Below are 11254 nucleotides of genomic sequence, written 5' to 3'. Positions count from 1 at the left end.
CTGCTAACCCAAGCGAGCATTCAAATAGCGTCCACATTCATTCGTGAAGGTACTCCTAATGGGTTGAAGACCATATCAACAGGTCTTCCGTCTTGCAAATAAGGCATATCCTGTCTAGGTAAAATTTTTGAAATGATCCCTTTATTTCCATGCCTTCCGGCTTTTATCGCCTACTTTGATTTCGCGTTTCGTGAAATATAGACACGAATCGTTTCTGGATTATAACTAGAACCCTTTTCTGGACCCATCTCACATCGATGACTCGACCCTCCCACCTATAGGTAATTTTAGACAGGTTTCTTTGAAGTGGATACCTGAATCCAAGTATGGCCCTGTACAATCTATCTTCTGAGCATACGATGATTCTTTTCGCCACCTGAGGCGTTAATTTACCTACTAAAATATCGCCTGTCTCCACCCAAGATCCAGCATCACAATTCCATTTTGTCTAAATTGCGGAGTAAATGGGCTTTAGGTGCGGTATTTCGTTAGTGATTCTTTCAGGACCTTGGCTTGTCACATGAGTCTGAATTTCATATTTTCGTATGTGAAAAGAAGTATAAATATCTTCATACTAGACGCTCGCTAATGAGTACCGCATCCTCAAAATTGTAACCTTCCATGGCATATAAGCTACTAGTACGTTTTTGCCCAAAGCGAGTTCGCCACCAACCGTAGCGGCACCGTCCGCTAAAATTTGCCCCTTTAATGCATTTACCCTCCGAACCGGCAGTTTGATGCATACAAGTATTTTTGTTGGAACGTTGATACACTAATGGAATGCCTAGAGCATCTCCATTGCCCGATAAAATAATCTTGTCAGTATCGGTGGAAATGATCTTTCCTCGTGATCGGCTATAGGGAACTCCTGAATCTAGAGCCACTTATGTTCCAACCCAGTTCCAATAATGCACTTCTGGAACGAGAAAGCGGAACTGCTTGGCGTTGCATATTAGAACTCATTAAAGCCCGATTCGCGTCATTATGCTCGATAAAGGAATGAGGAAGCTCCAATAGAAAAATATTGAAAAGGAAAATACTTCGAAGATGAACTTGTTCCCATGCAATAGTCAGGAATTCTGGCGGTATCGAGCGGAACAACCTGTTCTTCCTGAATACCCTGATCAAGGCCAAAGAATTTCCTGCCGCTACATATAATATTCATCTCGACTTGGGATAATAAAGCATCTGTGCTTTTTTGATCTCAAAGATTTTATAAAATGGATTCTAGAGACCCCAATGACCAATCCTGGCATGAATTGTTATGATCCGATAAGTCCAACATTGATCCTTCAGACGTGTCAATTGGGCAATGCGTCCATAGTGACTAGGATGGATATCTCTGCATCCGAAAAATTAGCAGTTCGCTTGGTCAATCCTCCGGGGCCCAAATAACTCAATTTTCTCCCATGCACTATTTGTGTCAATGGATTTGTTCGATCCAAAACTTGAGACAATGGGTGTAATCCGAAAAGGATTCATAAGTGGTTGTTAATGGAGTCGAAGTTACCAAATTCTGAGGAGTCGGTATCAATTTATGCCCATTGTTCGCATATAGTTCCTCTAACTACATTTTCTAAACGAACCAGAGCCAATCCGAATTGATCTTGTAAGAGATCCGCCAGAACGAATACGCTTATTTTTCAAATGATTCATATCGTCAAGTGTACCCATTCCAAATTTCATTCCAATCAAACGATCCGCAGCTGCCAATATCTGGGTAATAAAAATGTATTGTTCTGAGGTATATTAAGATTCAATCTCTGGTTCATATTTCGTCGACCAATCCTTAATTCACATCTTTGCTGAAAGAATTTCTTTTGTAATTCCTCACACAAGATTCAGAAATACCGGATCCCCGCCTACACAAGAAAATTGTTGATAAACTCAAAATGGCATTTTGACCCAATTTTTTTTTTCCTTATCGGTCAGGAAAGACAAGAAAATCTCTGTAGCAAACATTCTCTAGAATTTCTCTTAGATTCGAACCCATAGCTGATGATAGAACTAGAATAGATATTTCTGTTTCCTACTACACGAGCCCATATCCTTGCTTTTCTATCAATCTCTAATTCTAACCTCCTCCCCAATCTGATATTATGGTACCAGTATAGACCGAAATTCCGTTATGATCCAATTTGATCGATAATAGATACCGGGCTTTGCAATATTTGATTGATCACAATTCTGTATATTCCATTTACTATAGAAGTTCCGAGGAGTTCATTAAAGGAATGTTTCCAATAAAAATTGTTTGTTCTTGCATATCCATTGGGTTTTCCAAATTAATCCTGCGGATACATATAATTCAGAAGAATATGTGAGTGATTCATATACAGCATCCCTTTCTTTTATCAACGGTTCCACCAATTGATATGTTTCCACAAATAATTGAAATTCAATTTCTTGCTCTGTATCTTCAATTTTTGGAAACTTATAAAGTTCTTCTGTTAAGCCCCGATCCATGAACCCACAAAATCCTTCAAATTGTATCTGATTCAACCCAGGTATTGTAGACATTTCCCCATTTTCATCCCCGAGCATTTTGAATTTCCCATTTCTCAAAAAATCCCATTCTTTTTCATTCTTCATCGAATCCTACGAATCGATCTAATAATGATGGAATTGAATTTCTATTCTGTTTACTGAATCATGAAATTTTATCTAACCCATATACCATATAATATATGTGGAATGTATGAAATATGAAATGCGTATGAACGGAAGAAGAAAATTATACTCAAATTTTAATTTATATTTATAACAAAACAGATACAGAAAAGAATTGATAAATGCCATTTAGCCGCATGGAGTTTTGTTTTGTATAGAATATAAAAAATAATTCAATTTCTACCATTATTATGATATTACATATTCCAATCCGATTGAATACCAGAAAATGAAAGGAATTCTGATTTGATCTGTTCGTTGAGATAAAGACAAATAATCACAAAATATATATAGGGAGAGAGTTGATTTTCTAGCGCTTAATTTTTCATGGACTCCATTGTTCAAAAAACGATTCGCAGAGAAGATAGATGTTTTACCCACTTTTAGTTTTTTTATTTTTTAGTAGAATATTTAGAATATGATTGAAGTGCGTACGAAAAGGGCTTCTATTTATTAAACAGGTGCAGATATAGCATTTCTATTTATATATATGTCTTTTATTCCATTATAACGCTCTAATGGAGACAAGACATGGCGTGCTCTATCAAAATTCTATTTTTTCTTTTTTTTTAATCTATTCAATGAAAAATTGAAACACGATAATTTCTTGTTGATTCTCTATGGACATCATATCTAGATAGATAAAATACCTCATTAGATAACTATAACTGTGTAACAACTTATGCTCTGGGGTTTACATAGACTGATAATTGCTGTTATATTATTATAATATACTTGAAATTAAGAAAGTTTTTTTTTATTGAAAAAAAAATCAATTTAGTTATGTATCCAGTTTTATTTTCATACCATTAGAAAAGACAAGTGAAGAAGAATCGTCCATAAATTTGCAGTCAATAGTTAATGGTTCCAATTTATTTGTCCTGAATTTTACTTTGTAACTGAGAATCCACATTTTCTTTTTCAATAGAAAAGAAAGGGAAAGTTTTTAGATATTGTGTGTCTTGAGATACTATAACCAATTGAAGGTATGGATCCGATCTAAAAATGAAAAAGAAAAGGGAGATACTCTCCTTTTTTTGTTTGTAACCTTAAGACATGGCCGAGCGGTAAGGCGGGGACTGCAAATCCCTTATTCCCAGTTCAAACCGGTGTCGCCTGATCAACAAAACTCGAAATCCCAACGTCTCCTAACGTCTAGGATTCAAGGAAAACTAAAGTAGTGGAAGGAATCAGTAAATCTTGATATGGGAGCCCCTCTTACTAATGGAGGGCTACTAGAGGAGTCTTGAATTAGATTGATAACGGAGAGGTCTAATTAACTAATGAATGGTTGTAGAAGGGTTGGAAGATACTTTGTATACAGACGGATGAAAGTCTCTGAGTGTTCAGGCATCCAATTAATATTAGATTGATATAATTGGCTTTACTTAATGAGGGACACCAAAGAAAGAATAAGTCTATTATTGATACATGTGAGTAACATTCTTTTGATACTTCCAAAAGTGTTACTGCGCATTTTGCTTGTGCTTAATGGTTCTCGATTTTACCTGAAATCATATAAGAGCTTGTTATAAGGATTTATCGAAGTGATTCATCAACGGTGGCGTGTCACAATTTTCTTTGACTCTGCGCCAGTAATTACACTATTATTAGTGAACAATAATGGAAAAATTGAATTCCTTCATATTTGTTTCATATCATAGAGATAGGGACATAATACACATGGATATAGTAAGTCTGCTTTGGCTGCTTTAATGGTAGTCTTTACATTTTCCTTTCACTCTGTAGTATGGAAGAAGTGGCCTAGGGTACTCCTAATGGGGGTTGAGGAATCAAACCGTATCAATTGTTTTCTAGATCGTTTTGCAAAAGCCTTTTTTATTTTAACTATTTTATTAGTCTTCATTTCGAAATTTTGGATTCTAGGAGTAATGTATTCTATGAATAACACCTTTTCAATCAAAATCAAATAAACATTTCAATAATCCCCATGTTCGTATTTCGAAAGTAAAAGGATCCGGATGATAGGCAATAAAAAAGAATTCTTCCTAAATTTTCTTTTGATGAACCAGCTCTACCAGAGTTATGAACGGACAATGAGGGACAAGGAACCCCTTTGTTTTCTGTATTTGCTTGTTTTATTTCCTCCTCTTTACTGTTCAAAGAAAAAGTCTTTTTTATTTAATTTCATTTTAATAAGATCTTGCCTTAGTGTAGTCACATATTAGACACTTACCCCTGTTTTATTTGAATTTCATTTATGAAATGTTTATTGACTCATTTCATATCATGGATCAAAGAAGTTAAATTCAAAATCGGCAGGGTATACCTCTTTTTTCGAAACGAAATACGAAGAAAAGTTACCATAGAACTCTTTTGGATCATCTGTCAGTTGCTCAACGAATTACTTTTGGAATGTTCAAAAAGATTACTTGGTTTTTTTTTATTAATTTAATTAATATATGCCTATTCCATTCCATTTTTCCTTCATTTCTGATTATTTTAATAGGAATCTCGGTATCCACCAAAAAATCAAATCCATGAAATGAAAGAATTATAAAATCGTAAGATTCTTTCTTTCAATTATTTCAGATTAATTGAAATCAACACAAATAAAATAGATCAAGCGAAGAAATAAAATTGAGATACTATGTACAGTACATATCTTTAATTGATATCGACATGTGAAGATACATATGGATTCATCTATATTGCTTGTATCTTTCACATTAAATAGATATAGATAGTATGGTAGAAAGATTCATATTTTTTTCTACCATACTATCGAGTTTTATAGGATACTGCTGATTCTAGTCCATTCATTTTATTTAAGACGAGATTTGAACCTTTTTCTTAACTCCTTGATAAAAGTCAAGTTTCATTCAAATTAATCACTTTGACTGACAGTTTTTACGTATATTATAAGTAAAAAGCGGTAGAACTAGAATGAACAGCGCTGTAGCAATAAATGCGAGAATATTTACTTCCATAATTTCATTGTTTTTTTACTGCAATAACTCGATTTAATCCATAGAGATGATAAATTTGTCGCTTGTAAATTCAATGCAATGACTACATTTCAATGACATCGAATCGGATCACATCATGAATAACAATATCTAGGCTATCAAATCGATTCACCGTCGAGAATTGAATAGTATACAGGAAGATCTTTTATCCACACCGAATACAAAAGTGATGCCTGGTCCAATCAAAGAATTCTTTATTTTATATATTCTTTTCCACCTTTCTTTTCGATAATCTACTGCCTTCCTTGTACAATCATCTGATGATGTATCATCTGACTGTTTTCCACTTTCACCGTTACAAATAGTTTCAAATAAACCCCAACAAAAAGAGAAAGGAAAAATAAATAAAAAAAAGATAAAGATATCGTTGGGAATGAAATTCTGTCATTTGTATCCTTGACAGAAAACGGAGGGATCTATTGATGTATTTAAAAAATTTTATCCGTCGGGACTGACGGGGCTCGAACCTGCAGCTTCCGCCTTTGACAGGCGGTGCTCTGACCAATTGAACTACAATCCCAGGAAATAAAGAAAGTGTACAACAGAGATAGTCTTATGATTTCATTCTGCCATTTTCATTTAGATTTTAGATTCGAAGCCGGGCTGTAACAAACAAAGGAGTAATATATTGATATCCATACGGGTATGCACTTTGAGGAGAGCGACGCGGATTACTAGTTACTAGGAATCCTTTCTTGCCAAAGCAAATCGATCAATAATCAATTTGAAAATGAAAACAAAAAGAGTCTTCTTTTGTTTACTTTACTCTTTTTCATTAAACTTTCTATTTAATGATCCTGATATGAATCTAGAGCGTTATCAAGGTCATAATTATGGGAACAACTAAATAAATAGAACAAAAAAAACAAATAGCGGTAGGGATGGATATATCAAAATTGGACTTTTTTTATCTTCCCTAATTTTTTTGTTTGGCTGGGAAAACAAAATACAAAAATGGGCATTTTAGGTTATGGCGGATCAGCGAATTATTGGGCCGAGCTGATTTGAACCAGCGTAGACATATTGCCAACGAATTTACAGTCCGTCCCCATTAACCGCTCGGGCATCGACCCAGGAAGAATCAATTCTAGGTTTATTGATAATCCATCAACTTCTTTCGTAGTACCTACCCCAGGGAAGTCGAATCCCCGCTGCCTCCTTGAAAGAGAGGTGTCCTGAATTGCTAGACGATGGGGGCATACTTGCTGACTGCGACTATACTATGCCTTAGTATGAGCAGTTTTTGAAATTGTCATATAATGGATGATAGAGCCGAGAGCTTTTTCCATCTTTATGATTTTCCATTTTAGATTCACTATTTATACTCAGTAAATCATTCATCGCCACTCTATTCGATATAGAAATAAATTAGATAAATTCAATCTATATATAAATATTTATTAGAAATAAATAGATATTATAAAAAAGAATAAATAGATATTATAAAAGAAACTAGATTATATTAATAATACAAAGTATAAGATCAGTGATTGGTTTAACATAAACATAAAAAAGGGAGTTAACCTTCATTTTTTCCACTTTCATTCATTGATTCACTCATTATTACGACGAGACAGGCATGTTTCTATCTCACACCAAGTCGGTAAATTAACAAAAGTAAATCAAATTGAAGAGGCAAGAAGTTATCGAAAATTATGTGTGTGTGTTTTTTTTTCTAAAAACTAAAAATTGGGTTCGGTGGACAAAGCAAATCCCTTCATCACATGTTTCGATAAAATAGATTGGATCTATGTCGAATTGCTAAGGTACCTGTATTAATCAAATAAATGAATTTCGTTCTGTTCTGATAAGCCAATTATGATTGCCTTGAAACAATTCATTGCATTGATATTTATCAAACCCAATACCAATAAAACCATTTTACCCCACACGTTAGTAAATTAGAATTTTCATTCTTATAGAGTTACTAGTCTACATGTATATACTTATATATATAAATAGATTTATTCTACTAATTCATTCAGTAATTGAATCGAACCGCCTTTAACTCAGTGGTAGAGTAACGCCATGGAAGGCGTAAGTCATCGGTTCAAATCCGATGGCGCTTTTGACTTTTTTTTCATAAACTATGAAATGGTAGTATCATATTGAATACTAGGATGTTGTTTTATTGGTAATAAAACCCAACTGTATATGTATAATAATTGAATTAGAAATTGTATAATTTAACTCTCTATTGTTATTATTCTAATGAGTTAGAGTAGAGTAATTCTAAAAGAAAGTTGAAATTATAATGAATAATGATAAGCCGTCTCTTGAAGCGACAATATATATTTCTATTTTGTTTTGATTTTGAATTAGATTATTCCAATCAAATCCATTGTAAAGAATTAAAGATTAGAAATCAAAAGAAAAGTAAGTGGATCTAACCCATTGAATCGTGACTATATCCACTATTCTGATATTAAATTGATAGAGATGAAATTGAACAGTCGATTTCTTTTTATTTCATATTTATTTGACTCCACAAGAATCCGTCGATATTTCGATTCAATCTTCTGTTCCTAGGAATAAATTAATATTCTATTCGAGATAAAGAGAAACATTTATTTCAAGTTACAACCTAAGAGCCTTTTCAACATCTTATCTTTCTTTGATTCCAGAACACAACAAGATCCATTTTATCTATATATTCTATCTATTCTAATAGATAGAACCTAAATCAAATCATGTCTTCACATATCAAATATTTCCATATCGATACATATGACACTTTGTTCTGCCAATGTGATGGAGAGTGAAGGAAAAAACTTCATTTTGAGTCTCCTATTATTTAATTTAATATTATTAAATATTGTATTAGATTGTAGAACTTGGAATCTTTTCTGATATACATAAAGTAAATAGAAAGATTCGAAGTGATTTTCGACCCGTGAAATGAAAAATAGCTCTGGAGTTTTTTTTGTTTTATATTCATCTGAAATATGAAGAAAACACAATAAAAGAAATAAAAGAAGAAATATATCAGACTATAGTAATTTAATATAGAAAAAATATAAAAAATATTGATTTTATCAATTTCACGAACAAGATCCAAGCAAGATTAGTTGATGGAGGGAGGGTAGATCTGGGGATCAACCAGTAGCGAGAGAAGGGATCGCTTCTTCCTTGAATTGAAGAGTTCGTTCAAAAAATTCATCTATCTGATTGATGAGCCATAAGACAATTCATGGTTCAGACGACTAGTAAAAATAGAAAAGAATAAACGAATTGAGTTCATGGATTTACCTAAGTCAGGTTATGGACCAATAAAATAAATTTTTTTATATTCGAAACCAATTAATTATAAGGGCAGTGCACGAGAAATCAAATCATACATAAAAATCGAACTCTCAGCCCCCATAACATAAGGTGCTCGGAAATGGTTGAAGTAGTTGAATAGAGATTGCTATGACTATAGGCCTTGGTAAATTTTACTAAAGATGAAAATGATTTATTTGATATTATGGATGACTGGTTACGTAGGGACCGTTTCGTTTTTGTAGGTTGGTCTGCCTATTGCTCTTCCTTGTGCCTATTTCTGCTCGGGGTTGGTTTACAGGTACAACCTTGTAACTTCGTGGTATACTCATGGATTGGCCAGCTCCTATTTGGAAGGCTGCAATTTCAACTGCCGCAGTTTCTACCTCTAATAGTTTAGCACATTCTTTGTTGTTACTATGGGGTCCTGAAGCACAAGGAGATTTTACTGTTGGTGTCAATTAGGTGGTCTGTGATTACTTGTTTTCACGGCGCTTTCGGACTAATAGGTTTTATGTTACGTCAATTTGAACTTGCGCGATCTGTTCAATTGCGACCTTATAACGCAATCGCATTCTCTGGTCCAATTGTTGCTTTTGTTTCTGTATTCCTGATTTATCCACTAGGTCAGTCTGGTTGGTCTTTTTGCGCCTAGGGATGGATATATCACAAAATTGGACTTTTTATTCTTCCCTAATTTTTTGTTTGGCTTTTCGGAAAACAAAATACAAAAATGGGCATTTTAGGTTATGGCGGATCAGCGAATTATTGGGCCGAGCTGGATTTGAACCAGCGTAGACATATTGCCAACGAATTTACAGTCCGTCCCCATTAACCGCTCGGGCATCGACCCAGGAAGAATCAATTTAGGTTTATTGATAATCCATGATCAACTTCCTTTCGTAGTACCCTACCCCAGGGAAGTCGAATCCGCCGCCTCCTTGAAAGAGAGGTGTCCTGAACGCTAGACGATGGGGGCATACTTGCCTGATCCGACATACTATGCTCATAGTATGAGCAGTTTTTTGAAATTGTCAATATAATGGAATGACTAGAGCCGAGAGCTTTTTCCATCTTTTATGATTTTCCATTTTAGATTCACGATTTATACTCAGTAAATCATTCATCGCCACTCTATTCGATATAGAAATAAATTAGATAAATTCAATCTATTATATAAATATTTATTAGAAATAAATAGATATTATAAAATAGAAATAAATAGATATTATAAAAGAAACTAGATTATATTAATAACAAAGTATAAGATCAGTGATTGGTTTAATATAAACATAAAAAGGGAGTTAACCTTCATTTTTTCCACTTTCATTCATTGATTCACTCATTATTACGACGAGACAGGCATGTTTCTATCTCACACTAAGCCGGTAAATTAACAAAAAGTAAATCGGGAATTTTTGGAAGAGGCAGCAAGAAGTTATCGAAAATTATGTGTGTGTTTTTTTTCTAAAACTAAAAATTGGGTTCTGGTGGACAAAGCAAACCCTTCATCACATGTTTCGATAAAATAGATTGGATCTATGTCGAATTGCTAAGGTACCTGTATTAATCAAATAAATGAATTTCGTTCTGTTCTGATAAGCCAATTATGATTGGCCTTGAAACAATTCATTGCATTGATATTTATCAAACCCAATACCAATAAAACCATTTTACCTCTACACGTTAAGTAAATTAGAATTCTCATTCCTGAGAGCTACTAGCCACTATGAGTCTACTGTATACTTATATATATATAAATAGATCTTATCCGTCTACTAATTCATTCAGTAATTGAATCGAACCGCCCTTTAACTCAGTGGTAGAGTAACGCCATGGTAAGGCGTAAGTCATCGGTTCAAACTGATAAGGGCTTTTGACTTTTTTTTCATAAACTCCTATGAAATGGTAGTATTCATATTGAATACTAGGGATGTTGTTTTTATTGGTAATAAAACCCAACTGTATATGTATAATAATTGAATTAGAAATTGTATAATTTAACTCTAATAAGTTATTATTCTAATGAGTTAGAGTAGAGTAATTCTAAAAGAAAGTTGAAATTATAATGAATAATGATAAGCCGTCTCTTGAAGCGACAAATATATATTTCTATTTTGTTTTGATTTTGAATTAGATTATTCCAATCAAATCCATTGTAAAGAATTGTAAAGATTAGAAATCAACAAAAGAAAAAGTAAGTGGATCTAACCCATTGAATCGTGACTATATCCACTATTCTGATATTAAAATTGATAGAGATGAAATTGAACAGTCGATTTCTTTTATTTCATATTTATTTGACCCACAAGAATCCGTCGATATTTCCGATT

General features: G+C 33.5%; 1 non-coding gene across 1 annotated transcript; it reads right to left on the bottom strand.

Annotated features, from left to right (window-relative positions):
- Positions 1-9690: 9690 nt before the first annotated feature.
- TRNAY-GUA (transfer RNA tyrosine (anticodon GUA)) lies at positions 9691-9774 on the bottom strand. Its single transcript has one exon. It is a non-coding gene; the product is annotated as a tRNA-Tyr (tRNA).
- Positions 9775-11254: the final 1480 nt, after the last annotated feature.

This window comes from Gossypium arboreum, unplaced genomic scaffold (assembly GCF_025698485.1).
Source record: "Gossypium arboreum isolate Shixiya-1 unplaced genomic scaffold, ASM2569848v2 Contig00941, whole genome shotgun sequence".
In the NCBI taxonomy this organism is placed as follows: domain Eukaryota; kingdom Viridiplantae; phylum Streptophyta; class Magnoliopsida; order Malvales; family Malvaceae; genus Gossypium; species Gossypium arboreum.
This window is presented reverse-complemented; position numbering and strand designations above follow the sequence as displayed.